The sequence below is a fragment of the Heliangelus exortis genome, chromosome 3, assembly GCF_036169615.1.
Source record: "Heliangelus exortis chromosome 3, bHelExo1.hap1, whole genome shotgun sequence".
NCBI classification, from domain to species: domain Eukaryota; kingdom Metazoa; phylum Chordata; class Aves; order Apodiformes; family Trochilidae; genus Heliangelus; species Heliangelus exortis.
This window is the reverse complement of record NC_092424.1, coordinates 83,834,017-83,847,719: the sequence shown is the minus strand read 5'-3', so window position 1 is coordinate 83,847,719 and position 13,703 is coordinate 83,834,017. Positions and strand designations below refer to the sequence as shown.

Sequence of the window (13,703 nt, the reverse complement as noted above, 5' to 3'; positions counted from 1 at the left end):
AGCAGCACCTCGGGTACCAGGGGGCCGGAGAGACGCCCGGCCTTCCCCTGCCCGCACCGGCTGGGGAGGCCGCGGGAAGTCCTGGGACGGGCTGCGGGCCGGGGCTCCCTGTCAGACGACTCCGGGCCCGGGCTCAGTTTTCCTGCCGCCGCCGCCACTTCTTCCTCCCCCTCCCACCGCCCTCGCCGGCGCAGCCCCCGCCCCCGGCCAGCCCCAGTGGCGCTGACGTCCCGGGCGGCCGTGGCGGGCAGGGCCGGGCCGGGCTGTGCCGTGCCGGGCGGCCGGGGGCGGCGCAGAGCAGCGCAGCAGCCGCGGCGGCAGGGCTGGCAGAGGGGCGCCGAGCGCGGCGGCAGCAGAAGCGGGAGAAGCCTCAGGTAAGGACGCGGCGCAGCAGGGTCCCGGCCCCCTCATCCTCCTCCGCCACCCTTGCGCGTCCACCTCCCGCCCGGTGCGGAGGTGCCGGCCCTCCGGCCTGCCCGCGGCGCGGTGCCTTATCGCCTGCCCGCGCCGCCGCCTCCTGCCCGGGCCCGGAGCAGCGCGGCCCGGCTGGTACGGCAGGTGCGATCGGCTCCCGGTGAGGGGTTTGGGGAGAGGACGGGGATGCGAAGGAGGGAGGAGGGCGGCTGTACGCCTGGCAGCCCTCACCTGAGACGCCTGGGTAACGAGGGCAGAGTTTTGCCGCTGCTGTCGCCGCTCAAGGTGCGTCCTGGCGCTGGCGCCGGGGTCTGCGGGCTCGGGTAGAGCCGGTAGGTCCGGGGGAGCGACCTGTTGGTGCGGGACCGGGCCGGGCCGAACCGAACCGAACCCCTCCGCGGGGCGAGGGCTCGCTGTCAGCCCTCCTCGGGGCAGGTGTGCTGTGTGCCGTGCCCAGACCTTCTCGGTGAGGTACAAGTGCAGTCTGAAGTGATTTTAGATTTTTTGTTCACTTCTTAAAGTCATCTGTCATGGGAATTCCTTCCCTGTGGTTTTTTTCTTCTTCTTCCTCCCACCCCTCGTATCATCCTCTGTGAAATGCCATCCCTCCTGAGTGTCAGCTGACCCTCGCCTTGTTTCAAAAACATTTCTGTGGTTATAGGATTGTCAGTATCACGGAAAATACATATTTTTTATTTTTTTTTACACAGTATGACCACTCGTGCAATTGAAATGCATCTTCTCTTGGACAGTGTCTCGTTTAAGTACTTTTGCAGGCTGTGTTTTTGCAGCACAGTGGGGTCTACAACCCAGAACTCAGTTCCTGTAGCTTGAATTCATTAGTGAATAGGAAAACTTCAAAAGGTTCATCCCCCTAATGGACCATCCCTGGAATACAGCTTGCAATGCAGCATATTTATTGTTGATGTTTGCCTGATACTTGGCCCTCAGATTCCCAACAAGTAAATCCTAATGCCACCACAGGCCTGTAAGATTGAGATAGCTAAATTAATAGACTACAAGTTGTGTAAATAGGAGGCTGTTACCTGTTACTTCATCCAAATATTGATGATTGTCAGCCTGTTTATACAAAGGTAGAGAGAAGTAGTATGTCATCACTTGAGTGCTGTCTCTCCTCAGGGGGCAAAGACCTTTGAGGCCATCTAATTTCTTACAGTTCATTTGGCATCACTGGGCTGCAGAGCAGCCTATGAGCTGGGTTTACAGCTGTTGGAGTACAAAGGTTGGTCAGGAGGCTCAGTCTTCCTTCTCTTGCAAATGTGACAAATTAACAGGGCAGGGATGGACTCGTGAGTTAAATGTCATCTGCATTTTTTTCTTTTGGGGACAGAGGGAAATGATAGAGGGGAAAAAAGCCTAATTGCGATAGAAATTATGAAGCTTCTCCTTGTGCAAATTTAAAAGTATAAGCAAGTGTCTTCTTGCAATGTTTGTTTAAATATCACAAAACTGTTCTAATGTACAAGTTAACAATGAAGTGTATGGTTTATAAAATAACTGCAGAAGACTGAGTGTTGTTGAGGTGGGAGAGTAAATATCAAAGTTGTCAGCACAAGTTAGAAACTTTTGCAATGTTTTTACTCACGTAGAAATGAGGATTTAGTTTGCTGGTTTTTATAGTGGATGTGTTTTTAATGTGTATAAGTTAATAAACTATTTAGTGATGGCACAGTTACGCCTTTGACTGTGAAACTATAAAGCCAGCCGTGCGGACAGAAAGGCAGTAAAATTTGCTGTGAGGCTTAATAGCTTTCTGAATTAAAACCATGTCAGCATAAGCTTGCAGCAATTATAAGTAAGCTGAACTAATTTCCCTAGCCCATGTTTCTAGCCCAGGTAGGCATTCAGGTATTATCTGCACAAAATACTGTGTCCTTCAGGATCCAGGATCACTGTGCCCCTTTCTTTTGATTCAGGGTCAGTATTTTGACCCATTAACCATAGTGTTCTCATGAGCAAGGTGAAGTAGTGCTTGCACAAGGTACCTGGTGTGCAGGGGTGGAAAAGGCTTTGTGACCCAATCTAACCTTTATATTATCTTACTGTTTGGTAGTGCTGAAGTTAAGTTCTGAAGAAAACTTTGAGGTTTTAAAATTTGGATGGTTTCCTGACTGATGTGGCAAAGTGGAGTAGGGACTAACTTTGCTAATGCGGAAATGTGAGATTAAGCTGGCAGGTTCAAAACAAACAAAAGGGGTGTGTGTTGGTTTTGTCCCAGTGTGTGGCTAGTTAAGCTTTGGAAATCCTCCCTGAAGCATGTGGATATTAAAAAAGACTTGAAAAGCAGCTGGGCAGATTAATGAAAGAAAATGCAGTAAGGTTTACTTGTACAGAGTACCTCCTGTAGCTCAGAACATCACCGAAATGCAACTGGAGCCTGGGAGTATATACTGGGAAAGTACTGTTAGGTATTTACCAAATTTCTTTATGCATTTCAGTCTGACTACTGCAGGCAGCATAGTGGAGACAACAGAGCTGCTGTCTGACCCAGTAGGACTGCTTTTAGGAATATTGTTTATTCACCTGGAGTGTTTGAGAACTGAGCCAAAGGGACCAGGTCTAGAGGTAGCCACTCTGTATGGTTATTCTTCTGGAGTGATTATGAGTTGTTATCAAACTAGGAAGTCAGCTAAAATGGTGCTGGGGTCACTGTGGTACTTGATGTTGTCATTGATCAACAGAATCAGTGCTGAAGGAGACCAAGCAGGGGTTTCAGTTGCTAGTTTTAATGCTCTGTTTTGGTGGACAGGAGGTTTTTGGTATGCTCAATGCTTGCATTCAAGCACAAGTTACTGTCTTCAGGAAGGAGATCCTATAATCCATATGAATAAAGTCAGCTGGGCTGACTTTGGTACCATGTAATCACATATGAGGGTTATGGGGGATCATGATGAGCAATGAGATGCAGTGCTGTTGAGGTTTGTCACTTAACTGTTCATACTAGTGAGGCTTAAGTTAAGAGAATGTGTTCAGTTTTGGCCATAGCCCTATAAGAAAGAGAAATACAAATGTCTCAGTTCAACAGAAACTTAGGAAGAGTTTGGAAACCATCATCTACAGAGATGATGTGTTTGGAAAGTATGTTCTACAAAGGCTAGACAAGCTCAGTTCCAGAAGAAAGAAGATGACAGGACAAGATGATGTTATAGTCTTAAAATTAGTGGAAGTGGTCTGTGTCCTGTCAGTGACTGTACTGAAAAAATTAAGCTACTTTGTACCAAAGTTTGATGTACTTTATGAAAACTGCTATGCTTTGGAGAAAATGGGAACAAGCTGAGGTTGTATAATCTCCTTTTTGTGACTTTTTTTTTTTAAAGTCAAATAGGACTTGTGTTAAGGATATATTAAAGACTTCCCTCCTGCTGTTTTACTTGTTCTCACGGGGGGCTGAACCTGATGATTTCTTCAGGTGCTGTCTGTATTCTGGCCTCATTTTATGTGGAAAAAGTAGTTTTAGTGCTCAAAAGAAATGTAGTTTCCGTGACAAAGACCTAGAATCGTTCAGTTAATGCTGATCACCTCATGTAACAGCTTAATTTGGTTTTAAAAGAATATTGAGGCAAACTGTTGCATTTGACAGCAAAGTGTTGGGGTTTAGCAGCGTAGACTGTAATACTGTAGGAAATGTTTAGGTGCAGGATCATGCTGTGATTTGAACTGAGGAAACCAGAGGGATAAAACCCATGGAATAAATCATCTGCTATAGTATATACTGTATGTGGCATCATGAACTATGTCCAAACGTTATAGCACCTTCTGTTCTGAAACAGTTTTAAAGAACTGTCAGCCTAAGAAATCAGACTTGTTAAGCAATGTCTGTTTTTTTATGTACCTTCATTTTTAATCTGTTTTTTAAATTGCACATGGGCAGATAGAAATGACTTTACATTCTGTCATGGTTTAACCCCAGCCAGCAACTGAGCTCCAGGCAGCCACTCTCTCACTCCCCACTCTGGTGAGATGGGGGAGGGAATCAGAAGGGTAAAGATGGGAAAACTCATGGATTGAGATAAAGACAGTTTAGTAGGCAGAGCAAATGCCATGCACGCAAGTGAAGCAACCAGAGAATTTGTTCACTGCTTCCTACTGGCAGGAAGGTGCTCAGTCCCATCCAGGAAAGTAGGGCACCATTGCACCTATTGGTGATTTAAGAATCCAAATGCCATCATGCCAGATGTCCCTGCTTCCTTCTTCTTGCCCCAGTTTTTATATAATGAGCATGACACTGTAGGGCATGGAGTATCCTTTTGGTCAGTTGGGGTCAGCTGTCCCAGTTGTGTTCCAACTTCTTGTGCACCCCAAGCCTACTCACTGGTGGGGTGAGGAGCAGAAAATGTGACTGACTCTCTGTAAGTACTGCTCAGCAACAGCTGAAGCATTCCTGTGTTATCAACACTGTTTGCAGCACAAATCTAAAACACAGATAACTACTATGAAGAAAATTAAGTTGACAAAACCAGCACACATTTTAACACAACATACCATCTATTTAGGTTTTTGCTTCACTGTTTCTTGGAATGACTGTAGAACATTTGTAGTAAATACTGGTGACTGACCCGTTTCTGAACTATTGATGTTTCCAGGTAATAATATGGACACATAATAGCGTATAATATTATAATATGGCCATATAATGATATTCTTTATAATTATATAAAGAATGCAGAAAAAACACAGTTTTTGAGCAAAGTCTGTGGGTGAAGCCTTTTTTTATTTATTTTTCTTGTTGCCAAAATATCAGTTTTGCAAAGCTAACTGAGGTATCAGCAGACTTCATGCACTTTTCTAATGTTTAGTTGGCAAGAAAAAGACTGATAAATCCATGAGGTCTTTAATCTCTGCCAGAGTGACTTCTGTAAGTAATGACTGTACATAATTCATAGAATGTAATTTATTGGAAAGAACATGCTAATTCTGTCCTTCAATAAGCAACTATCACAGAATACCAATTTAAGAAAAATTGATTTAGCCAAAGCAAGTTCCTGCTTATTCTTCTGTTGCACAGCATGCAAAAACAGAGGGATGGGGAGGGAAGGAGGGAGGGCTGGGTGGGTTCAACCCTGCTGCTGTGCTGCAAGCTGCCACCTTTGGACCGAAGAGCACAGCCTTGTGCAGGTAGTTTGGGAGCCCCTGCAGCACCCTTCTTACTTTTTCCCCAGTGAAAAGGGAGTGAGCTGCAGCCAGGTGGTGTTTGCCCTGCAGTCAGGGTGCTCTGCAAGGTGAATTGCAGCTGCTGGCAGCAGCAGGGCAGGCAGAGATGCTGGGTAAGCATGGGTTGGTATCAGTGTAGCTGTGGCTGCACTGCAGGGCATACCCAGAGTTTATGTGACCCCTGGAGCAATTCTGTCAAGCCAGGAGGAGTCTTTCCTTGTCAGCTGAATGCTTCTTCTCACTCTGCAAGCTGATGGATGAAGGGTAGTTTCTGCTTGCTCCAGGGACTGAGAGATGGAGAAAGCACCTGGAGTTAAACCTCACTTTTCATATGTGCCACTGCTCAGCTCACCTGAGCTCTGAGTGGTAAAGGGGCCATTCTCCAAAGTGGGACCTGGCCCTGGCAGCACTGAAGGGATGAGCCAGAGATGGGGCTGACACACTGGTTTGTGTGTCTTTCAGAGTTTGGTCCGCTCAGAAAAATCAAGAGAGAAATTCCCAGAGCCTTCAGCTGGAAGTCTGAGTGAGCTCTGGATTTGTAATTGCTCAACAAAAGGCCTTTTTTAACATAAGAGGAAATTTTTCTTTGTGGTTATTTTGAGTAACATGGCTTGAACAAGCTCGCTGACTTTTGCAAAAATAGTTAGATTATTTGTTTTCTTTGTAATTAATAAGATTCAGCTGACTGATTTGAAATTTTGGGGGGAAAAAATAAGAAGTAAGGATCTAACAAAGTCAGTGTTTCTCAAAAAATGTCTCTGATATCAGCAAGATCTCTGATTATATTGGTGGTAGCGACTTTCTGAGCTGTATCAAAGTATTTCCATGGATCCTTTAGGTCTGGTCTGAAGTCATGTAAGTATTGTAATGTTTCATATTTTAAGTAAATTGAGCCTGTGATTTTTCATGTCCAGAACTCTATCCTTCTTATCTGCTGTGGTCTCTTTGTTGCTGTGACACTCTGCAAGGTTTTAGTAATCTCAAGGTTCTCGCTTAGTGCCCCAGCTCCAAAGCAACCTGACTAAAAGGTGGGACTGCAAAAGCTGTGTTTCAGAAGAAGCTGCTCAGAGAAGGGCAGTGTGTCCTCCAGTCCTGTGAAGGAGACCTTGCCTGCAGTGGGGTGAGGACACCCTCTTCTGAGTTCTCCTCCATGCTTCACTGTTTGCTAATTTCTTCAAGCACGACCCATCACACCTGCTCTATAGTGCCAGAGGTGATAGCAATAAAAATCTTTCACAAAGTTCTTCATGATAAAAAATGGCTATTTTGCAGTGTCTTCCTTTTTCTCAGGTGGGTGAGCACTCTGTTCAGGCAAGCTGAACCTGCCTGCTGTGGTGCTCTGCTTGTTGGAGGGGAGGCACTGGAGAGTTTTGGGAGGAGGATGTTCTGTAGCTGCTCTGCTGGTTTGAGGTTTAATGGTGTGCAGTAACCTTCTGTGCTGTCAGTCCTGCTTACGTACTGCAGAGTTTCCAGGAGAGGGATCAGGGCATTCAGGAATGAAGAATCTGACAAATATTTTTAGGAACTTCAATTTTAATGATCCTGGAAGGTTTCGGTTCTTGAGTTGCTGAGCTGTGGTGATTGCCAGCTGGTCCCCCAAAAGGTGGGAATCTTTCCATGGCAGCAGCCTCCACTCTGCTCTCTTCCCAGCTGTCCTGGGCTTTTTCCACACCTTAGTGTGAAGTGCTGGCTCTGCAGAAACCATCAGAACCATCGACCTGATCTTCTCCATATCCCTGTTGCAGAGGGACATCCCGCAGTTCAGTGTTTGTGCAACGGGGAAGCAGGAGCCTGTAGTGGGGAAAAGAAGGGATGGGAGGCAGAAACAGTGTGGCAAAGTGCTACCCCTTCTGCTCACCCTCTGTGGGCAAACTGCAGCGTTTTTTGCATTCCCTTAAACCTGTGTAAGGCTTCATTGCTTCTACCAAAAGGTACACAAATGCCTCCGGTAACTCTGTTGCGGAGAGAAATGTGGACATAAAGAACACGTGTAGGGAATTTCAAAGTCATAGCAGTACAGCCAGAAAGGATTTAAAAATCATGGACTTCAGAAGGCCCCAGATAACGTGGACTTTTATTACTGTGTAAAGATAAAAACACTTGGGTTTATTACATGTTGTGGTTTTAGGTGTGGGGAGGATTTCTTTTGTGGCTTATTTTTTTTTTTTTCCTTAGAAAAATGAACTTACTTTATGGGCTCCTAACAAGTTTATGTTTTTGCAGTGTTCGCTATTTGCTTTAAAGCTTTTGGTATGTTCCTGCATTAAGCCTTTTTTTGCAGGTGCATGGTTACAAAAATGGTGTTCTGCAGCATGTTGTACATCTCTGCTCTATTACAAGCAGTGTTATTTATGTAGGGACACTGTAGGGACAATGCTGTTTCTCCTTCTCTCATACTTGTTGGCATGCCTTCTGATGAGTGTCCTGCCAGGCCTGTTTTCTCCTCCTCTATTTATTTTTTTTCCAAAAATAGATTTACTTGCCAGCTGTGTATTCATTTGTGGGAATACATGTGCATGTTGCATCATTACTTTATTGTCCTTGTTTTCTCTTTGCTGGGATAATTTCTTGAAGACTCTAATAGATTTTTATAGATTTCAGTAACTGATCTTCTCATGGCTGTGGTTGAGAGTGTTGCTTTCTAAGTTCTAAATTTCAGAGTTCTTGAGAAATGAGAAATGGGCTTGTCTGTCAAAGTTTTATTGAATTGGAACTGTTGGAAACAAAGCATTTAACTGCAGATGTACAGAAGAAGAAAGAAGTTTCAGAGATGGTGAGATGACCTTTTGTCTTCAGTTGCCATCCTGTTACAGTACTCTGGCATCTTAAATTAGTCATGGTCAGACACTCAATCTCAGATTATATGGACCTTGACGTAGTGTTTGGTTCACTGCATTATATATTGTAGTAAGTGTTTGGAGATGTTCAGGTTTTTTTAAAAAATAGTGTAACACCTTAGTATTTTATTATATATTTTTTTAGATCACTTATGTGAGTATAAATTTTAAGGTTTGGTTAGGGAAAGGATGCTTTTTCAAATAGGTTTTATATTCTGATGGTAATCTGAAACAAACTTAGGTCTTATTTTATGTTTTGCTTTGAAGCTCTACATGCTTTCAAAGAAAGTTTATTTCTTAATATCCTAGGGAGAGGAATCTTATCCATGAAGTTTCTTAGTCTGTTATCATGCTGTACAAGTCATGTCTTGCTCAAAAGGTCAACACCCACAGAACATGGTTTTTGCAGTGCAGTGGACTAAGTAGCTGCTTTTCTTGGGGCTGTAAGTCTCTCCTATTGTAAATAAAAATGCAGCCTTTTGATGATAGGGCATCTGATGCTATGGGTATTTCTATGTTAAATGTGAAATTATAATTATATATATACACAACATCAAAGCAGCAATGGTATATGTAAATAATATGTTGATCATATACTCTTCTGGATTATTCTTTTAAAAATTAAATCCTTGCAGCCTTTCCCAATTTTCCATACATATATGTATTCTTAAAAATATGACATCAGATTTCTTTTAACTTGGAACTGAAAGTAATTTTTTTTAACAACTGTTGGAATTCAGCTTCATTATTTCTGTAGATGCAGAGTTTTGTGTCTGTTCATGTAGTAGTGAAGTAGTCAGTCTAGCAGGGGTTTTAAGATATTAAGCTGGTTCATAGATTTCTTTTTTAATTATTATTTTTTTTTAATTGTCCTTCACAGCTTCTGTTGTAAACTCTTCTGTCCTGGATCAGTTTCTGAGCTCTGTAAAAGGAGAACTGTTTTTCATCCCTTTAAAAAAATGCAGTCCTGTTATTTTCTGATGTTGTTAATTATTATTTTTTAGAAAAAAATTGGAATCTATGTGAGTAGTAAGCACTGACTGCTTAGATGGAAGTTGAAATTTGTATGGTTTCAAATGGCTATTTAAGATGAGTTGTTCTCCGTATTAATCCTGGTTTCTTTATGAATCCCTGTGGGAGGGAAGAGGGTGGACAAAGGCTACTTTATGCTGCTGGCGTGTTTGCTGAGTGACTCTGCTGCTTCAGCCCTAGGGAGGAGGTGGAAGCAGGGGAGAGGGAAGCAGGGAGAGCAGTAGTTTGAGGTGAGCTCCTTCTTAACACGTGGAGGCTGAAGGACAGTGCCACAGCAGGAAAGGCTGGGGAGATGAGAGGACCAAAGGGACCTCAGCAGACTCAAGAGGGAACACTTGAAGACAGTAGTGGAAGAAAAATGCTGGTTTGAGTGCTTGAAGGAAAAACATGTTAGCATCAGGGGTCGCTCTTCCTACCATGCCTGGGCTGGATTCCAGAGCTCTGGTTTCCTTCTCAACTGAAAGATGCTGCCTGATCCCCATACGTGCCCAGGCACTGACCCCAGGTGTGCCTGCCAAAGGTGTAAGGCCTTTCAATTTGGGGTATTTCACCCCAAGACAGGTAGAGGTTTTGGAGTGGCATCTGAAGGTGTGCTGAGGTGTGGTTAGTTGTAATTAATGAAAGCTAATTTGCTCATGTTTTCCTAGTACTCGGTGTGTTCTCTCTAGCAGCTTCACTTGTTTCCATTCATCATCCTGTTGGAAATGACCAAGGAGTTTTAAGAGGGTCCAAATAAGGCAGGAGCCTTCTCAAAAGGATCTGTTACTTCCTCCACTCTACATACTTTATGGAGAAATTTGGACAGGCAACATATAGCTGTGCATGAGCCTCCTGTGGGGTTTTTTTTTGTTTAATCTGACCAGCTCTTTCAGTTTAAATTTGTGGCCTCACTTTGTGATGAACATCTCTTAGGCAGCCAAACCCACAGAATTCCAATGAGCAGTCTTCAGTCTGGCAATGAGGTAAGCACATCTGTGTAATAAATACAGGATTTTTTTCAAGTATCTAATATTACTTTTTTCAGGCCTTTGCTCAAGAAAAAACTGTATAACTATCATACACCTGAAGACACGAGAACCAAGTTGAATAGAAAATAGCCACAGCTGCAAGGAAAACAGTTTTATGTTGCGAGGAATTATTAGCCTAGTGATGTTAGCAAGCATTTAAACAAAGTTTGGTGGTTGTTGTTTGCTGTTTATTTTTGAAGCTTATGTCTTAGCAGTCTTGAAGTTACTGACTTTGAAAAAGATGGGCGTTTTCATTTTTTCTGCCTCAATGCTGCTTCCCTTAAGCATCTCCTGGAAGTGTTTGGACTATGCTGAACTTTTAATATAAGCTACAAGCTTGTACTAGTACCTAGGGAAGTTAGAAAAACTAAAGCACATTCTCAATTACTGTATTTCTGTCAAGATCTTCACATATAATTCAATACTAACAAGAAGAAAATGTGGGAAGAAAATGAAGAGTTCTTTTAAAGGTCTTCCTGTAGCTGAGAGAGAATTTTCCACTGTGTGGGTACCGGGGCACTCCTCCAATGGCCCCCACCCAGGTGGGAGGAGAATGTCTTGGTGTGGAGCTTTGGTGCTTCAGGTATAGTCATACATGGGCTGCAGACCTGGGTTTCTTGATAGCTGATACCCCTCTTTGCACTGCTGGATGTAATGGCAGTCAAATTTTGACCCAGATGCATGTGATAGTGTTCATTTCGACTTCGCCAGAGCGTAAAATGTAATGAACACTCCAGTATATGTTGTTAGCATGTCACCTGAATTGGCTTCCTGGGTTGCATTGTGTCTTGCTCATTGTTCATCTGCCTGAATCAGTCTGGCACCCGGGCTCCTGTGGAGGTGTGGTTTGGATCCTTGGTGCTTCAAGCACAGGTATTTGTGGGTGGTTTCCTGAGGCTGCTCTGAATCAGGCATCAGCTGCTGCCCTTAAAGAAACCCTGTCTAATTTATAACCCTGTCTAAATTATAATACAGGGTTATAATACGGGTGTCCCAGGACATCTGCCGTGCTTTTTTTTTGCTTTTTTTATTTTTTTCCCCCCTTCTCCATTGCTGCTTCCAGGATATCCTGCCTTTTGTGTTTCACAACTGGCTGGAAATGAGAAGGATTTGCATGGCGTCGGGCGTACAAATGAGCATGCAGCTTCACATGCTCTCTGTGGACTGTGTATACCAAGAAAGGTTGCAAATGGAGTTTGTACAACAGAGCAAGTAAAACTGGCTGCATCAGTACAGTTTTCTGAGGAGGAAAGAGATGCTGGTTTTTATTTTTCTTGGCAGCCAGACTTATACTCTAGTAAAAATGGTAGCGGGAAGACACGGGGCAGAGCATCTGGTAGAACCAAAATTTAAGGATTAGAAAGAGTTATAATCAAAATCCATATTTTTCTCTACTCTGCTTTCCCTGTTTTGGTGATGAGCAGTGTCATACTGGTAAGCTCTGGGCTGGGGTGTGCTGTAATTACTTGGAAGCTGTCAACCTACAATTAACCCTGCTCATCAGCCTGAGGTCGGGAGAGTGACGTGGAGGAACACTCCTCACTGCACACTTGCTCGTGTGTGCCCAGCACAGCCTGGCAAGCCTTGCAGAAGAATGTGCTTGCTCCCCATGCCAATCAGCAGGAAGAAGTGTTTTTTGTTGTTGCAGGCTATTGTGGGTTGCTGTTCTGCTGCTTTGGGCTCCTTTAGCTACTAACATTGGTCCTTGCACTGGATCTTCTTCTGGGTTAGCAGAAGCACTTTGTCACCATGCCAAGAGCACCCTAGAAAGCCCCATAACTTTTGCCACCCATAATGCATGTGGATTCACTAGATGATGCCTAGACCAAAGCTACCATCTGTGGGAAGTGGCAATGTGGGTTATACTGCTGTATTGAGATCAAGATGTGCTTTACAATCTAATTTTAATTGCAGCTTAATGTGTCAGGGGGAGGCAGTCCAGGTTAGAAACGCTTGAGAATGAGAGTAAATACTTGGGGAGTTAGAAACTTCATAATGCCTATCCCTCCCATGCAGGGTGGCATAGGCAGAAGCAGCCAAGTGATGTAGGGAAAGCAAAACCTGAAACAGTGGCTGAAAAGCTGTGGATGTGCTGGACAGAGGAGGCTGAGAAGATGTGGTTCACCTTCCAAGTTTGCTTTCTCTTCAGAAAGCAAAAATGCATTTTGAGGCTGGGAGAAGAGATTAACTATGGGAACCCTAGAAGAAGGGGGGGAAGCCAAGGCTGAAGAACATGAAAATCATGTGCTACAGTCAAAGCCTTTTTTTCTGTTGCTCTTCTTCAACAGAAGGGCAGGCCTGGCAGAAAACTAGTCCTCCCTTCCCTTATGTTTTTCAGTATAAAAATAGTTCAAGATACCTAGAGTAGTAAGGACTTGCAGGATGGCTGCTGTAGTTGTTAGAGCACTTCCTGGGTGGCTCAGGAATGGTCTCTGAAGCCACACCTGGTGTATTAGTGTTTCCTGTGCTATTATTACAGCACCCACTCTGTATGTGTTTCAAGAATGATGCCAAAAGCTTCTGTAGCAGAGGAGGAGGATCATCACACAGCACAGTTGAATTACAGCATCCAGTAAAACTTGAATGAGTTTTATAGAGCAGCAGCTGCAAAGCTTTTTTGATTTTTGAAGTGTACTTCCACTTCTCTGTTGTGTGCTTATACTTGAGCATCCATAAATATTGTCATGTTTTAAAAAAATTTAAAAATTATTATATCTTAAAAGCCCAGACCAGGTGTGAATATTGTTCTTTTAACAAAATGAGATCCTTCACAGGTTGTGACACTGGGAGGTTAGCAAGCGTGGCTCTCCTTGTCCTGTGGAGGGTGTATAGGAAATTACTATTGCTGATTGTGCAGGCATTTGAGAAGACATTTGATTAATTTCATATTTTCCTTGCTGTTCCCAAGTTATTTGGTTTATTCAAGTCTGCCAGAATAAACCTTTATAGCTAGCAAGTTCTTTTTACTAGTCAGGCAACTAAAGCAGAAACTCTGGAAGTTGTGAATTTCTTTTTACCTGAGCACTGGTACCGAAATCACCTTGATGATTAATATTATTAATTTTCTTTCTGTGTAGGAAGAAAGAAATACCATCTGGTTTGGGGAGATACTGTGGCAAAAATACACTCTAGTTTTATATAGTTCAGTCTTTTAAACTAGAGTCAAGTGCTTCTCTTAAACATCCTCTATTTATTAATAGACATAATAAGATAATTCTTCAGACAGTGTGTCCTTCAGTAG

General features: G+C 43.5%; 1 protein-coding gene across 2 annotated transcripts in view; it reads left to right on the top strand.

Moving 5' to 3' along the window:
- The first annotated feature begins 290 nt into the window (after positions 1-290).
- MYO6 (myosin VI) overlaps positions 291-13,703 on the top strand; it is a 108,602-nt gene continuing 95,189 nt past the window's right edge. For both annotated transcript variants that reach the window (XM_071741513.1, XM_071741508.1), the window contains exon 1: positions 291-374. The gene's annotated coding sequence lies outside the window, so the exon portion shown is untranslated. The remainder of the gene's footprint in view (positions 375-13,703) is intronic.